Source organism: Cotesia glomerata, linkage group LG5 (genome assembly GCF_020080835.1).
Source record: "Cotesia glomerata isolate CgM1 linkage group LG5, MPM_Cglom_v2.3, whole genome shotgun sequence".
Lineage (NCBI taxonomy): Eukaryota > Metazoa > Arthropoda > Insecta > Hymenoptera > Braconidae > Cotesia > Cotesia glomerata.
Window position 1 is genome coordinate 825,045 of NC_058162.1, and position 18,402 is coordinate 843,446.

Sequence of the window (18,402 nt, forward strand, 5' to 3'; positions counted from 1 at the left end):
ACACAAAATAAATGTTAAATAATTTTATTTATTCTAATCAACTGTTTTATACCTATAAAATAAATTTTTTTTATTTCCTCAACTGTAGTCAATAATATTTATTAAAAAAAAATTTTTTTTTTTATTTACATTTTATTAAATCAACAGTTATTGAATGTAAATAATTGTAGGTAAAATTTTAAATAATTAAATCGAAAAACAATTTATAGATTTTAGAAATAAAGCAGCAAATTAAAAAATATAATTGTCTTTATTATTTAATAATATTTATTATATTTTCATATTAGATTATAAGAATATTAGATTATAAGAAATAATTAGTTATAATGAAGATTAATCTTTTAAAACAAGGTTGTTAAACGTAGCAGGCAAATTTAGTTTGGCTCAAACTTTAGTATTTTTCCACTCCAGAATAAACATGACAGTCACTTTTTGACTTTGATTTACATCAAATTTTTGAATGTTAGATGAATTCCCACTTACCTAAAAAAAAATAAAACTTACATCAAAATAAATTTTAGTATTGCATACTTGGTATAAAAAAAAAAAAAAAAAATTAATAAAAACAAAAATCAGTAACTGGCAGTTAAAAAATTCAGAAATTTTAATTTATAATAATCATTAATTTTACAGAGAATATTTTTTCAATATCTACTATTAAGAGTACTTAATTTTATAAAAACAAATTTTAAGGTTATCTTTGAAGAAAGAAAGGTTATCTACAGTATTCAGAAATTTCAATAATAAATAAATAATCACTCACCGTTGATTACATCAATTTTTTTGTTCGTATTATAAACTCACTTTATCTTTAATTTTTAGAATAAATAACTTTATTATTAACACTCAAAACACGAACAAAATAGATGCCATTGATGACGCTCACTTTGTGAAAACGGTTGCTGCGTAAAGTAAAGAACCGACGCGCTGTTAACACAAAGTTAATGTTATATTGATGGAGATTTTGACACAAACTTTGCGTTAATTCCACAGTAACATACAAAATGTGTTAATAAAGAGTGTATAACACATTTTTTATGTTACAAAATAAAGTAACACAAACTTTGTGTTATTTTAACACACTACAATTTTTAACACAAACCGTTTTCGACACAAATACACAATATTTTTTACTGTGCAGAAGTGGGTGTAAGATATGACCCCCACAATTTAAATTTAATTAAAATTAGTTCTTTAAATAATTAGAAAAAAGAAAAAATTCTTAATAAAAAAATATAAGAATTAAATTTATATGAAATTTACCGAAGAGAAATAGAATTGTTTGATTGTAAATCCTTAGTTTATGTTTTCAGATTTGAGTATTTCATCTAGTGATGTAAGTCGCGTAAATATCAGAATAAATGGGTGAAGATGGCCGGGATAAGTAAAAAAATTTACCGCGGATAATACGATGGTTGTATTGACATTCAGGATGAACGTAAAGAAGAAAAAGCCGTTGGATGGGAAGTTAAGAATTATGGCGGGTCTTGAAGATGAGGTTGTCGTGGGACATGGATGTTAAAGTCACTCTCGGGCGACGAGTGAGTACGCGACTAAAATGGCTAAAGTCTTGTCGATATATACTCAGTTACTATCTTCAGTTACTTACTTTATCTTGAAATATTTTCGGGTGGATGAATAATGCATGAAAATAATATATTTTCACGAAAATTATATTCCCAGCTGTCATTGATTATTTACTGATCCGACAACTTTTTTTTTTCTTTCATAAATATATTTATTATTAAATAAGTACTTGATTTTTTTTTATTAATTTTTTTCCGGTTAAATCTATATTATTAAGAGAATAAGCAAAATTTTTGTGGCCAGTGTATTTATATGATAAATTGGGTTTTTATGGTTAAATTTGATATCGTTGGAAAAGGCTTGATTTGGAGTTGTGCCTTTTCAAGGTTTCATATCATTCTCACCAATAGTCAATTTATGATGATAAGTATTTAGGCTGCATTCGAAAATACTCTATCTCTAGATACATAATTAAGAAATTACCTTATATCTCGTGAATTATTGACATTTTTAAAGATATAAGCTCATCCCGATGTTACACTAATCAAGACCTTTCATTTGAATACCCACATCAATTTTTCATATATTTTATATATTTATATATTACACAAATACCATATATATATATATAAAATATATAAAAAATGCCATGTGGGTACTTAAATGAAAGTTCTCGATGAGTATAACATTGGAATAAGCTTATATCTTTAAAAACGTCAATAGTTAAGAAAATATAGTGCAATTTAACAAATATCTTGTGAACTATTGACATTTTTAAAGATATAAGCTCATCCCGACATTACACTCATTGAGACCTTTCATTTGAGTACCCAAATCAATTTTTCATATATATATATGTATATATGAAAAATATATCAAAAATGCATGTGGGTACTCAAATGAAAGCTCTTGATGAGTGTAACATCGGGATGAGCTTATATCTTTAAAAACGTTAATAGTTAAAAAAGTACAGTGCAATTTAACAAAAGTCATTATTTAATAAAGCAAAATTTTATTTATTTATAGTTCACAAGTCACGGCAGTCACATAGTGACTGCATAGGTTGCTTGTTTTTTATTAAATTAGTACTTGATTTTTTTATTAATTTTTTTCCGGTTGAATTTTTTATTAGTGAAATTTTTTATTAAAAATAAATAATGATTTTTAATTATTTAAAAAAATCAATAATTTAACACCGAAATTTTTGACACTTAGACCGATTTTTTTTACAGTACATTAATTGTTCCATTACTGATTTGCTGGTCAGTAATTACCGCTGATAATGATCGTTTCAGGCGACTGATTACGTAGCTTGTGGTTATTGATGTTGTCAATAATGATAACCGATTTTTAATTAGTAACCACAAACTACAAAATCGGTAATTAAATCCGACATAATCGCCGATCACTACTACTCCGTCGTGTAGAATAATTTAATTAACGTAATAATTTATTCATAGAGTAAAAAAATATTATTTTTTTCATCTCTTTAATTGGATAGTATTTTAATTCTTTTTATTTGAATATTTTATTGGATTATTAGAATTAAAAAATAGAAAAAAAATTCAATTTTCTGAATGCTAATTGAAAGATTAAATGTAGATGAAATACAGCAGATTTTATGGCGATAATTATTCACATAATTATTCAAAGAACTACCGACTTCCAGACGTAACATTCAGCATCTTTGTAGGGTAGTTTTGGTAGTAATCAATTAGTCTCTTGACGAGAGTAAACTTCCAGTAACGATACTTGAGCGAACTTGAGAGGCTAGGCTACGCGATTAGATGGATGAGTTCTGTTGTTGAAGGATTTTAAACAGAGATCGATAATATTATGCATACATTAATGATTAACAACTTAAAAAAAAAATTTAATGCTTTAAATAATAAAAAAAAAATACTTTTTTTTAATTTTAAAAGAAGGATTTTTAGGTAAAAAATTTTTTACAAAGAATAAAGCTCATTTCATGCGTTTGCATTTCAGAAGTATAAAATATAAAAAGTACCGTAAATAAAAAAGCTGAAGGATTTGTTAAATCCGAGAAACTTCTCTTTCTTTTTATGCTTTACTTATCTACGTACTATACGCTGGACCAGCTCGCATGTTGGGATAAGAATAATACCTGAGCTAGAATATAGGAAGCGTTAGAGAAGCTTTTGCAGCAGGAAGCTCTGTATCTACTCTCTTTGGTATAATTGGGTCGCTCGGTCAAACCGCAAGCGAAATTGCGGACGCGAGAAATCCTATGAAATAAAGTGCCAGTGTCTCAATAATTAGATAACACTCCAGAGAGCCTTTAATAGTAAATTAACTAGAGACAGTCACGTATTCAATCTTTCTACGTTTTTCCCCGTAAAAAATTGAAATTTTTTAAAATTATTGCTTTGAATTTGATTTTTAACAACCAAATTTCACTTTTAAGCCCAAAGAAAGAGTAATTATTTTTTTTTATAATATTTGCCGAATTTATAAAAAATTAAATTTTATTAAAATTTTTAAGTTTGAAATTTAAAAAATTCAAGCTTTAATTTTAATATTAAAATTTTTTTTGTTTTACTTTTAATCTGCAATAAAAAAAATGAATTTTGAAAAATTAACGCATTATTTTTAATTATTAAAAATTTAATTAAAATTTTTAAACTTGAAATTTAAAAAATTCAAGCTTTAATTTTAATATTAAAATTTTTTTTGTTTTATTTTTAATGCGCAATAAATAAAATGAATTTTAAAAATTAACGCACTATTTTTAATGATTAAAATTTAATTAAAATTATTAAAGTTGAAATTTTAAAAATTCAAGCTTTAATTTTAATATTAACATTTTTTTTTGTTCGTTGATGAATTTTAAAAATTAACGCACTATTTTTAATTATTAAAAGATAAAATAAATTTTTTTAATTATAAAACAAAACATTTTTTGAATATTGACCCATTTTATGTCAATTTATTAATTAATATAATTAAATAAAATTTAATTTTGTAAATAGTCAATCTAAAAATGTATTTTAGATAGCTTGAAGCTTAAAATGCAGAGTTTATTTTTGTTAAGAGTACTTTTATATATAATTAACAATCATTTTAAACGTTTGAAAAATAAAATATTGTCCCGAAGTTGAATAAAAAATCATATTATTGAGAAATGGAATAAATAAAAACTGTGATTTGCTCGACAGGATAAAAAAGGGTATTAATTTATAAAGGATTAAAAAATAAAACGTGACCTGAGCTTTAGGTAAATAAAACGTACGGGAAATAAAATCCGCGGATGAAAACATGGAGGATTCGATACGAGCGTGGAAGTGAGATCCTTTGATAAATAGATAAAGACACTCAATTTTATAGTAAATGTTGAATAAGGAAAAGAACACGCGCGGGGAAAATTCAACCGGCGCGAAAGCAGTTGCGCGAACTAACGCGCGCGGATACTCTTTTAACTCGGAACGCGCTGCGCGCAACCAGTTCGGATCACTCAGTTCACGTTTATCAACTGAACGCGGTTGTTGTATTTAAATTTTTAAGCTCGTGAACCGCGAAAATTTTTTAAAAAATATTTTTAATTATTGTGCAGAGTACAATTTTCAACCGAGACAATTTTATTGTTGAAAAAAATAATTAACAATTTATTTTGTGACACTATGTTTGTTTAAATAAATGAATCATAGAGTAAAAAGAATCAAAAGCAAGATCAGTAAATATTTATAAATTTATTAAATCAATTTAATATGAATTATTCAAATTGTCGTGCATACTAGTGATTAAATTTGATCTGTATTACGTGTCTGTGAATTAATCCCAAGTGCTTTTGATTATTCGCAGTTTATTTTCTTGGGGATATTTTAGTTTTAGTATAAATATTTATATACGTGTAATACAAATAATAATAATAATAATAATTATTCTTAAGTGGCTTTCAAATATATTATTGATATTAATCTACGAGGGAATAAAAATTGTTTCGGTGAGTTTAGTGAATTTAATTTCTCAAATATTAAATGACACTGAAGTTGACAATGAAAATTAAGTTAGCCGACATCTAAGATTTTTAGAACTTTTTTTTATCGAAAAAATTATTACAAAAAAATAAAAAAAAAATTTCATTTGTAAAAAACTTGAAAAACTGCTAGTGCAATTTTTAAAAAATTATTTTTTTGTTCTAATTTAATTGTTTAAAAAAAATCAAAAAATTTTCTACAGACATTAGAAATTTTTTTAGAATTTTATAGCAATTAAATAATTACAAAAAAAATTTAATTAAAAAATTCCACATGTTAAAATTAATAAAAACTACAAGTGAAAATTTTTAGAATTTTTTTATTGTAATTGATTGTTAAAAAAATTTTTAAAATTGACTAACTTCAGTATTATAATTTGTTACTTTGACATCAATAAAACTAGAGGTCTTCTCAGTAAAAACAAACTGATGAAAATTAATTTTATCAATAACAAGATAATAATTACATCAATTTACTGTACGGTTTATTGATAAATTAAAGAGAATAATTTTGTGAAAAAAAAAATTGAGTTTATGCCGGCCGTCATTAATTTCTCGTCAGTCAGTTGATTTACTCGAGAGTAAACAAGAGATGAAAAAGGAAATAAAAAGAGAGCAAGGGAGAAAAGTACTTTGCAACGTCTTGTCGAGACAAGAAAGAAGTTGACCAACTAGTCGATAAGAGCACGTTAGACCGGATTTCTTGAGGACCGATCAAACGATTTCAGAATCTTCTTATATTCAACCGAGCGATATCACTCTTAGCTATATTTGGTTTTCTTTTTTTTTTTTCAGACTTTTATGTCTAATGAAATCACCCTAATAAGGCTTTTAATTTTTATAAATTGCTAAGTATCTTTTCATGTTAAATTATCATATAGTTAACAAGGATTTGCACTAATTGTCTAAATCAAGGATTTAAATTGGTCGGTAATATTTGTAAACAATGAACTACTGGCTCTCTTTTCGATCGATATTTTGTACTCTGTTAACTTTAAACTTTTGTTACTGTTTTTTAAGAGCTCTCGGATAAAGAGTGCACATAGTTTGAGGTTTCTAAAGTTTTCTGGACGATCTATTTCTGAGTAAAAGAATGCACTCACTTCATATACTGTTTTATTTTTTCACACTTTTCACTTAAACTTAACTTTTTTCATGTTTTACAGGTGGCATCATAAAAAAAAGTTTTATATTTAAGATTAATACTTGATTTTTTTTCGGTTAAACTTTTTCTAAGTAAAACTTCATGTTAGAAATGAATTATGATTTTTAATTAATTAAAAAAAATAATAAACTAATCAATAATTTAGCCTAAAAACCTTGTAGAGAATATTAAAATAATTAAATTGGTTTATAGTAATCTTTAAAAATAAATTTATCTAAAGTTTTAAAGTACATTATTATCTATATTATTAAGAGAATAAGCAAAGTTTTGTGGCCAGTGTATTTATATGATAAAATGGGATTTTATGGTTAAATTTGATATCGTTGGAAAAGTCTTGATTCGGAGTTGTGCCTTTTCAAGGTTTCATATCATTCTTATCAATAGTCAATTTATGATGAAAAGTATTTAGGCTGCATTCGAAAATGCTCCATCTCTAGATACATAATTAGGAAATGACCTTGTATCTTGTGAACTATTGACATTTTTAAAGATATAAGCTCATCCCGATGTTACATTCATCAAGACCTTTCATTTGAGTACCCACATCAATTTTTCATATATTTATATATATTATATACATGTATATATGAAAAATATATCAAAAATGCATGTGGGTATTCAAATGAAAGCTCTTGATGAGTGTAACATCGGAATAACCTTATATCTTTAAAAACGTCAATATTTAAGAAAATACAGTGCAATTTAACATAATTAAGAAACGACCTGGTATCTTGTAAACTATTGACATTTTTAAAGATATAAGCTAATCCCGACATTACACTCATTGAGACCTTTCATTTGAGTACCCACATCAATTTGTCATATATTTATATATAATATATATATATATATATATATATATATATATATATATATATATATGAACAATATATGAAAATGCATGTGGGTACTCAAATAAAAGCTCTTGATGAGAGTAACATCAAGATGAGCTTATATCATTAAAAACGTCAATATTTAAGAAAGTACAGTGCAATTTAACAAAAATCATTATTTAATAAAGCAAGATTTTACTCATTTATAGTTCACAAGTCAGAGCAGTCACATAGTGACTGCAAGGTTGCTAGTTATTCCTTCAGTTTAGTATCCAAATTCTCAATTCCTGGCTTTTTTTATTCGTTTAGACTTAGTCCGCGAGCGCAATTTAAATTTCTAATTCAATTTAAATTTTCTATTTAATTTCTCAAGCAATGAGCATTACAATTTTTTAAATAATTTATATTTATGCTAAACAAAATTTTGTATCAAGACTTGTTAATTTTGTTTAAAATTGAAAATCTACTTGCATTTCTGCTGGCAAACGAACGTTTTTTATTCGAAAATTTTCAATATTGGTTGTGAACAGTTGCCAGTGTAATTGTTCAGCCAAAAACTGTAATGTCAATATAGAATTTAGTTCCATTGAATCGATGTGAATCGAGGTACGCTGCTATCGAATTGTCATACAGTATGCAGGTAAACATGAAATCGTTTTAGTTTACTTTGTGATTGCGCGTAGACCTGTAAAATTTTTTAAAATGTATTCCAATCGATCGCTAATTAGTTGCTCTATATTGCAATTTTTTTTCAACTATTAAATTAATATAATAATTTCCTACAAACGTAACATTTTTGTTTAATTTAAAAATAAAATAATTTTCTCTTTGTAAAATTATTTTCCAAAAATAAAAGAGCGTAAAAGAAAAGTTTTCATCTTTGTTCACATTGAAACTCTTGGTTCTTAGATATATCTCAAGTATTTTTTTTTTTTAATTTTTTTTTTCTATTACATCTTTTTCTCTATCTCAATTCTTCACTCATTCTGAGCGGTTTGAACCGTATACTATCCGGTGAGTAGAGAAAAGATAGAGCTATGGCATCTATAAGCTCAGAAGCTTGCAAAGTTCTACAGAAAGTCTGACAAGAGTATCCACACTCTCCCTTTAGTTTTATACTCTCTCATCTTTACTACGGTACACTACTACTACCACTATTGCAACTGTACACTGTCTCTATACTACTCTTGCTGACTTGACTCTTGAGACTGGCATTTCCGGTGGAAATGCCGTCGGACTTCCGAGGAGTTCCGGAACTTGCGGTACCCGTCATATCATACTTGATACTTTTCAGAATTTTCTACTTCATCTTGTATCCAATTATTAAATATATATTATTCATAGGAATAATAAAAAAAAATTCAATTTAGTTTCTTTCTTATTTTTTTACTCACTTCTTTAATCATACTTCTTTTAATTGATTTTTATTTTATGTTGCTAAAAATGTTTTTTTAATTTCATCATTTTAATTTATTTTTTTTTTATTCTATTACTTTTACCCTTGTTTGCATTTCGTGTTACTGAGTTTAAGTTTTTAAAAGTGAAAAATATCCTATGGCGTGGAAAATTCAATCAATGAATCGGGAAATGTGTGGAAAACATAAGAAAAAGAATTTATAAAAAAAAAATAAATAAATAAACTACAGAAAGACATGATAGTATGTGTAATGTATTGAAAGAGTTATCGCGATAAGAAGCGTGCGCTTGACATTGATAAATGGTAGTTTTAGGATCAAATATTGTGTTTAATAAATTATGTTTTAAAAATTTTTTTCAACTAGTTATGAAAATTCACTCTTTCAATTTTCTGAGCTGAAATAAATTTTATGAATGGGTGGTAACCTAATTTTATCAAATGAATTTCAAAATTTGAGCAAAAAAGCTTCAATTTACATAATTAAATGTATTTTTCTTTTACTTTACAATGTTTGTAATTATATTTTTATAAATTTGAGATTAATTAAATATTTTATTGTCAAAAAATTAATTTTTAGATTTTTAAATCTCAATTTAAAATTTTTTTTTGAAGATTAAAAGATGTTACACAGTAAAAAATTCATTTAAAATTTTTTTTTCTTACTGCATATGAATATAAAATATCCACAATTGTATTTTAATCAATAAAAAAAATGTAAAAATGAAAAAGAGACATGTAAAAAGTCCAAATCGATTGAGGACAGTGGACACGAATAAAAAAATATCTCAATTTCCTGGAGCATTTATCCCAAGGGTATAAAACTTGAGTGTGAGTTTTTACAGCTTCTATTCCTAAAACATTTTCAGTAGTATTGACGATTCGAAGCGAAAAAAATTTAAGAAAAAAAAATACGACCAACACGTGATGAGAAGGCAAAAAAATAAGTTGGTAAAATTCCTCGAGTACACGCGCAAGCGATAAAACTTGTAAGTGCCGCGAGAACCAATTCGGTGGATTAATCGAAACAGTCGGGAGAAACAAAGAAAGTTACTGAGTAAAAAGATAGAGAAAAAGGAGGGAATAGAAAATAGAATAAGAGATAAATGTGAAACGTGAGTTAGACAAAAAGTTGTAAGTACTGCCATGAGTGAGGACAAGAACCAAAGTAATGCATATCATACATAACAATCGGTGAAAAAAATTTTATATGGCCAATTTTTATTTCTCACCATATGTGGCATAATTTGGTCGAAATAAAATTTTTTTCTTTGTATTATTCTTAATTTCAGTGAATTGAAATGAATCGTAGTAAAAATGACGAAGACAGGAGAAGAGATCAGAATGTTTTTGAAACCAACATCAAGCAATTTTAATTTGAAACCAAAGCTGATGTAAACTCAAGCTAGTTATCAATCTTGAATAACATATGAGACGCTACAGTGTCCTGAGTACTATATTATATTATGTAGCTAGACATATTAAAGTACTTGGCTATTCACTGTAATACTATGGAGGCTTAATCTTGGGGGGATTAATTATATCCGTTTAATCAGAAGAGCTGTCCAGTAGTGATACGCGTTTGTACTTGATATGTTCGTCTAACAATCATACTATAAATTGTTTATACCTTGATCTTTTCACAGTAAAAAATTTTGTGTTAAAAATTTGTATGTTAAATATTTAACACTTTTTTGTGTTGATTTAATAGAATAAATGTTAAATTTACACATAATATTCTATCATATATCCATATAAGGTAAAAGACCCCATTAGTGGCGCACCTTTAACCCCTATTAGTGGCACTTTTTCTTTCAATAAAAAAATGTTCTACTTGGAATAAAAATTAAAAATTTTTTTGAACTAAAGGTCTTAAAGATTAGAAATAATAGATTCATTATTGAAATTAATGATTTCATTAATTGAATAAGTACCAAAATCAAAGAAAGTGTCAGTAATGGGGTCCCCGGCACTAATAGGGTCTTTTACCCTATGGCCTGCTAAGAAAATGGGCTATGTCAGAATCTGGGTAGCTGATTTTATACAAAAAAAGTCTTGAGAAAAAAACCATTTCAATTTGAGAGTTTCTACACTGAAAAAAAAAAAAATTAACTTGAATCAAGAGAAAAATTCTTGAACCTAGAAAATAATTTTGAAGAGTTTCATTGTCTTGAATCAAGACAAAAAATTCTTGAATAAAGTAAAATTTGTTTTAAAGAAGAAAAATTTTTTATTTAAAGAATTTTTCTATTCAAATTAATTTAAAAAAACTTTAAAAATGCAATTTAAAATAAATTTTTACTACAATTATTAAACAATTAATCTTGCATTTATTTGTTTTATCTTAACAGCTTTTACGTAAACTGTAATCTCGAATGAAGTTTGTTCTAGTGTATTGTAAGTTTAAATTGTAACTAAAGACAAGAGAAAATTGAAATCTCTCGGGGTTGTAACACATTAGCATGCTAAGTGCACGTTTGTGAATAAGTTTTCGGTTACTCATTTGGTGTCGTTGGTTCATCAAAGTTACTTAGAATTGTAATCGCGAATACTGTCTATCTGTATACGAATATACATATACAGAATAGCTATACTACGAAAGCGGAATATAAAGTTCGAGCATGAGGGTGAATGAGAGTAAAGTTGAGGAATATTGCAAATTGATACTGGGGTTTTCTCTCATCGTATACTTGTATTTAAAAATATATATATGTATCGAGTGCTTTAAATCGACCTAGTACTTGCCGAAGCACTCCCTGTGCTATCATTATCCTTATTGCTTTCTAGTAAAGTCGTTAAAACAAAAGTATATACCTAAAAATATTTTTATTAGTTGATGCTAATTTATTTAATTATTTTCTATCGCATTTTAATTTATTGTTTTATTACAAACACGCAATTATTAAATGCAATAGTGTGTCTCGATGATTAGATGTCTTTTAGTGAATAAAATAGGTCATGTTATTATTATGTATGTATATATAAGCATTGATTGTGACTAATGATAGCAATAATGGTAAATAACTTTAATCAGTGTAAATGAATACGTTTAAGTCTGATAAAAAATCACAACTGATAAATAAACAGCTTTTTTTTTTTATTTTTTCCACCTATCGGTCTAAATTTAACGAGTTTAGTGATGAACTCAATATCCTAATGGTCTAAGCGAGGTTACATCCAAGCTTTACGGCGTTATTAACTCGGGTTCGTTATATTTTCCGATGATGGATCGAGTCGTTGCTCACAGAGACGAGAATGATTCATCGATCTGCAACTTGCGTGTACAGATAAATATCCACGAAAAATGATACACCGCGTGTACACGGATTATTTCTATTCAAAGAATTATAATGTTCGGTGTGTTATTTTGTTATCTGGATATCTGTTATCAGCTTGGCTAGTTTGTTTTATTTCAATTATATTATTTTGAATTTTATCTGCTTACCAAACCCTTCATTATTCAATTCGACATTATCTTATATAGAAGAAAAATATGTTATTTTGCACTAAATCAAAATTATATAAGGCTTACTGACATATGGTAATAAACTTGTCAACTGTTTGGCCTGAAAACCTAATAATAGACTAATCAACTGAAAAAATAATAGACTAATCAACTTTTGAGTCTCAATACCTTGTAGAGGATGCAAAAACGATTCGATTGGTACATAATGATAATTGGAAAAAATTTATCGAGAGTTTTAAACCCTAAACTAGTTTACCCTTACTTACCCTTAATAAAACTAGGCACGCGGGCATGTAAAATCGAAAATTCTGAATTTCTCAAAAAATAATAGACTAATCAACTTTTGAGTCTCAAAACCTTGTAGAGGATTCAAAAACGATTCGATTGGTACATAACGATTATTGGAAAAAAATTTATCGAGAGTTTTAAACCCTAAATTTACTTACCCTTATTCCCTACTTATATAAACTAGGCACGCGGGCATGTAAAAATGAAAATTCTGAATTCCTCAAAAAATTATGAACCAATCATTTTTTTAACCCTAAAACCTTGTAGAGGATGCAAAAACGATTCGATTGATCTATAATGATCATCAAAAATAAATTTATCGAAAGTTTTGAAGCTGATATAGAGATATTTCATGTTATTTTATGATCGCGGCCATGTACCGAGAGTTTTGACGCCGAATCTTAACTTACGCCATTTAAGTTTATTTAAACTTTACACACAAGCATGTAACAATGAAAAAGTTTTGATGCTTTTTTGGCTTTTAAGGCTAATTTATCTAATTAAATTCCATCAAATAATGACAGGCGAGATGAATAAGTAATCTTTGGTCTAGAAGAACGAAGTAACATGAAAATTGAAGCTTATTTCATGAGATACCAGATGCGGTCCACAGATCGTTGATAAGTTTATCGAGTTTGAAAATAATTCCAAGAAAAACCTACAGAAATATTTGTCTTTCTATGTCTACATCAGTGAAAAATTTTCCGTCATGTATATTTGGTATTTAAATATCTGTTAATCGGTTTGAAAAATAATAGAAAAAACCAGAGCAATTGAAATAATGGAGCTAAAGAAAATGGCTTTTATAAAGATTACAATTTAAAATATTACACATTTGACAAAACTCACCGGGTGGGAAAGTTTACACGTCGACGGGGTTGTAATTCAGCAGCAGACCGTTACCACATAACGTTTCCATCCCGAGGACGGACGAAAAGCACACAGGCTGAAAGCGAGTGAGAAAAGGTACATGAGACGGGCGAAATGCACATGGAGGCGTGAACCCAAGCTGGAATTACGGAAGCGGTTAGAGAGAAACGAGTGACCTATTGTGGTCCATAGAGGATGTATAATGTATAGTCTCTGTTTATATCCTAACCATGTTATTGCGAGAAAGGATAGTAATATGTGTGTATGTATGTGTTTGTACGCGCGATCATTAGGAATGTTATATGGGTAATTATTTCCTCCTTTTAAAGATTCCGTATGCACTGGCTCGTATATCCTGGATATGTATCAGGTTTTATTTTTTAATAAACTAAGATGGCTAAAAGGTTCTTCGGATATAAGTTCTTAATACTAAAGTTTTTTTTTTAATTATTAAATAAGAATTAAAAAATATTTTTTAAAATATTGCACTTAGAGTTTTTAAAGTTTTTTACATATAAAATTTTTTTTTGTAATAATTTTTTCAATAAAGAAAATTCTTACATTTCGGCTAACTTAATTTTTATTTTAAGTCCGATTAGGCAATGAATTTTTTAATCTAACTTTATATGTCACCAGTTGAATGTTTATTTGAATACTAGCAACCTTGCAGTCACAATGTGACTGCCGTGACTTGTGAACTACAAATAAATTAAATTTTGTTGTATTAAATAATGATTTTTGTTAAATTGCACTGCACTTTCCTAACCATTAACGTTTTTAAAGAAATAAGCTCATCCCAATGTTTTACTCATCAAGAGCTTTCATTTGAGTACTCACATGCATTTTTGATATATTTTTCATATATTTATATATACAATATATATAAATATATAAAATATATGAAAAATTGATGTAGGTACTCAAATGAAAGGTTTTGATGAGTATAATGTCGGGATGAGCTTATATCTTTAAAAATGTCAATAGTTCACAAGATATTTATTTGATTGCACTGTACTTTCTTAACTATTGACATTTTTTAAGATATAAGCTCATCCTGATGTTATACTTATCAAAAGCTTTCATTTGAGTACCCACATGCATTTTCATATATTTTTCAAATATACATATATATATATAATATATAAATATATGAAATATTGATGTGGGTAATCAAATGAAAGGTCTTGATAAGTGTAACATCGGGATGAGCTTATATCTTTAAAAATGTCAATAGTTCACGAGATAAAAGGACATTTCTTAGTTATGTATCTAGAGATAGAGCATTTTCGAATGCAGCCTAAATACTTATCATCGTAAATTGACTATTGGTGAGAATGATATGAAACTCAAAAATATTTTCAATAAAATAGAAAAAATTGATAGCTAAAATGAAAAGTTTCATTTCATCTGCTTCATCGTATCTTCTTCAGACGAAAATGCAATTGTTTTGCTAGCAAACGTATGATGCTTACTAATATTTTTATTCTGTAAAATTAATCCTTTCATGTGTATGCTTTGCTGTTTATAGATGAGCTGAGTGTAAGCGCAATGTGTGTCTGTTGATATTGTATGTATTCACAGAAAGGAAGAGGAAGAGAGAAAGAAATAGTATGGAATGGGTTGAATGAGTGAATCAGAAGTAGCAGTTGCACAGCCAGTTACTGTGAGATTAATCGGATACTATTTTTTTGTTTGTAGCTCTTTGTTTTTATTTATTTTCATTTTATTTCTACCCCAAACATTTTTTGTTTACCTTTTACTGCGATTTTTCATTCACGCACATTTTTTATAAATTCTTTCGTGTTTGTCATAAAATGAAAACACATTCTTCAAAAAATAACTCAATTTTGTAAGCTACGTCAAAGGAAAAATTCAAATTAATCCGAAAATTCTAAAATTATTTTTTATGATAAAAATTTAAAGGCAAGGATAGAAAAAAATAAAGATAAATTATCCTTAAAAATAATTTGAGATTTCATCCGTGGTTAAAAAAATCATGGATGTAAATAAAATATATAATAAGTGTATAAAAAAAAAAAAAAAAATTAATGGTAACAGAGACGCCCGAAAAATTGAATAAAACGGAAATTCGTATGAGTTTTAAACTCGTCGAATTCAATCAAGCGCGATGACGACATACGAAAAATTCCGCGGCATCGCCCCATTTAACTGGGTTTCGTTGGTTGGTCAGAAGAGAACTAGACGGTCGATACTGTTCTCTACGACTACGTTCGAGAGTGATAGAGAAAATAGTTTAAGTGAGAAAGATAGCCTGATGAGAAAACGAGACAGGTCGCGTGTGGTAGTGAATAGAAAAACCGGAAACTGCCAAACGTTTCCCAATTTTCGACTTGATCCATTCGCCGATCTCCCATTATCTCTGTGGTGGTCGTTACGTTTTTATTTTTCATTCCCATTCTTTGTTTATGCATATACAAAATAACTTTTTACATATTTTCAAGTTTTGCGTAACGTTGAATTAAATTTACGGAAATAAAAAAACCCGCCAATTACAAACCAATTTTCTCGCGCTATATTTGCATACGGTAGTTATCGATTTTCATTTTATACAACAATTTTTTCGGTTCAATAATTGAATATCCAATTAAATTAAATAATTAAAAGAACAATGGAATTTTTTCTGTTAAAGTAAATTTTCGAAATAAAATTAAAAGTATTTTTTTTTAAGAATGTTTTCTTGTATATTAATCTAGGATTAATTTAACAAGAATTTTGTGATTTCTAATTAAAAAGATCACAAATAGTTCGTTTTGTATAATGATACATTAAAATTGAGTACTGACTCTGCTTTTACATTAATTTGGTCGGTAGAAAAGGTCGGTATAATATATAATTTTGAGAAGGGTTTTTTGAGAATTAATTTGAATTATTTTTTGAGATTTAATTTGAAATTAATTTTGAGAAGAGTACAATTTTAAGAAGGGTTTTTTGAGAATTAATTTGAGGTTAATTTTTAGAAAAATGCAATTTTGAGAAGGGTTTTTTGAAAATTAATTTGAATTGTTTTTTGAGGATTAATTTGAAGTTAATTTTGAGAAAAGTGCAATTTTGAGAAGGGTTTTTTTGGTTTATGATTGGTGAAAAATAACTCAAGTTGGGGAATTGTTGTTAAATGAGAGGATTCTGGAGAAGGTATTATTTATTTAAAGTAGGGTTGTTTAAATTAAGTGTGGAAAAATTGCTAAATTGAAAATAGTCTGGCTGCAATCTGATAAACAGATGGGTTGTAAAAATTAGTCCGTTTGTGTCGAAGGTTCGTCTAGGTCATTAAAAGGATTATTTGACAGTGTTAACTACTTGAGTTTAACTGTCACAAATTTCCGGATTATAAGTTTTACGATGTATTTGTTCAAAGTCTGTCGAATATTTTTAAAATCATGAGTAAACTAAAGAGTATAGTACAATTTTTTCATAACTTATAAAAAACTAAGATACATAACTAAACAAAGTATTTCTTTCACCATCCTTGCTTAAATCGATCGCCGTGCGTGCTTGAGTGTGTAAAGGTTTGGCTCAAGGCAATGACAACATTTTATTTAATAAAGTTGATAACACTTCTGTTTAATTGATCTAAAAGGGTGATCGTGAGTTAAAAGATCGAGGGGTTGAGTTAAATAGGAAGTTGATCCGTTAAAGCTCGGGTTGTTATCGAGGCTCTTTCTTAGGGTCACATGATTTACCGAGGTAACCGCCTTTCCGCCTTTCCCAAAAAACCAAACTTGGGATCGAAATTTGCGAAGAAAAGGAAAGTTAAGAAAAAACGTAGACTACCTTCACGACTGGCGAATAAGTAGAATATTAGCAGACGAAGGATGATGGCAGTTCCTCGACTTGCTAAGATAAGTAAAAAGGAATGTACCTTGCTACGAATTGGAGTGAAATAAAAATAAAAAATAAAATGAAAGACGTGCAATTTCACTTGGTGAACTTTTTCTTTATTCGATCGTTTCTACCGTCTCATCATCGAGAATTCACTACGAAACTCGATTCAAAGTCCAACTCATCCGATTGCTTTTCTACTTTATTTTTTATTCATGTCTTTTCTTTCTTCTCCGTTGCCTCGTGTTTCTCCTTCATTTCGCTCCTTGTCAATTTTCATTCGTTGCTTCTTATTTGATAGATAAAATCTACTGAACTATATATAAATATATATTTGTATATATGTGTCTTGGAGTGTACACTCCCACTTCTTACACATGATTCGTGAAAATCAGTGAGCGATCGTTGTCGGTGTAGTGGTGAGGCGCGGATAGTTACCAACTACAATTTTCTTCAAGTCTCATTCTCGTCTCTTTAACACTCTATCTTTTTCTGAGTTTGCGATCCCTGCTTGGGCACGCATTTGACCCTACAACGAACTTCTCGATTGGTCTCGTTAAGATAAGTCAGGCACGTCGACCGATAAACAGTATGTTGTTATATTACTGTTTCTCTAGTTTAGTCTTCAACGTTATTTCTCTTCACTTGAATTTTTGTCAATTTTTCAGTCTTGAGTATCACGTCGAACAACTTTAATTTTAATTTATCATTTTTTCTTCCTTTATAATTACGAAATAACTTTCATCCAAATCATCCTTTATTATATTATTTTAAAAACTCCGATATATTTTCTAGACAAATTCCATTTACAAAAAATTCACCAAACTTGCATTTAATTTTAATAAAAAATTTATTATGTTGATCCAAAAAAAGTGATTTTTTTAATTACAAAAAAAAAAATTAAAAAATAATTATTAAATTTTATATCGTAGAACAACACTAAAAAAAAAAGTATTAATCTACTTAAAATATTTTACTTTGATGAAAAAATTTGGTATTGTGTTA

The 18,402-nt window shown here is 27.7% G+C and overlaps 1 protein-coding gene across 1 annotated transcript in view; it reads left to right on the plus strand.

The window, feature by feature from the left end:
• Nucleotides 1–5,469: 5,469 nt before the first annotated feature.
• LOC123266228 (RNA binding protein fox-1 homolog 2) overlaps nt 5,470–18,402 on the plus strand; it is a 177,280-nt gene continuing 164,347 nt past the window's right edge. Inside the window, exon 1 of the mRNA XM_044730337.1 lies at nt 5,470–5,488. The gene's annotated coding sequence lies outside the window, so the exon portion shown is untranslated. The remainder of the gene's footprint in view (nt 5,489–18,402) is intronic.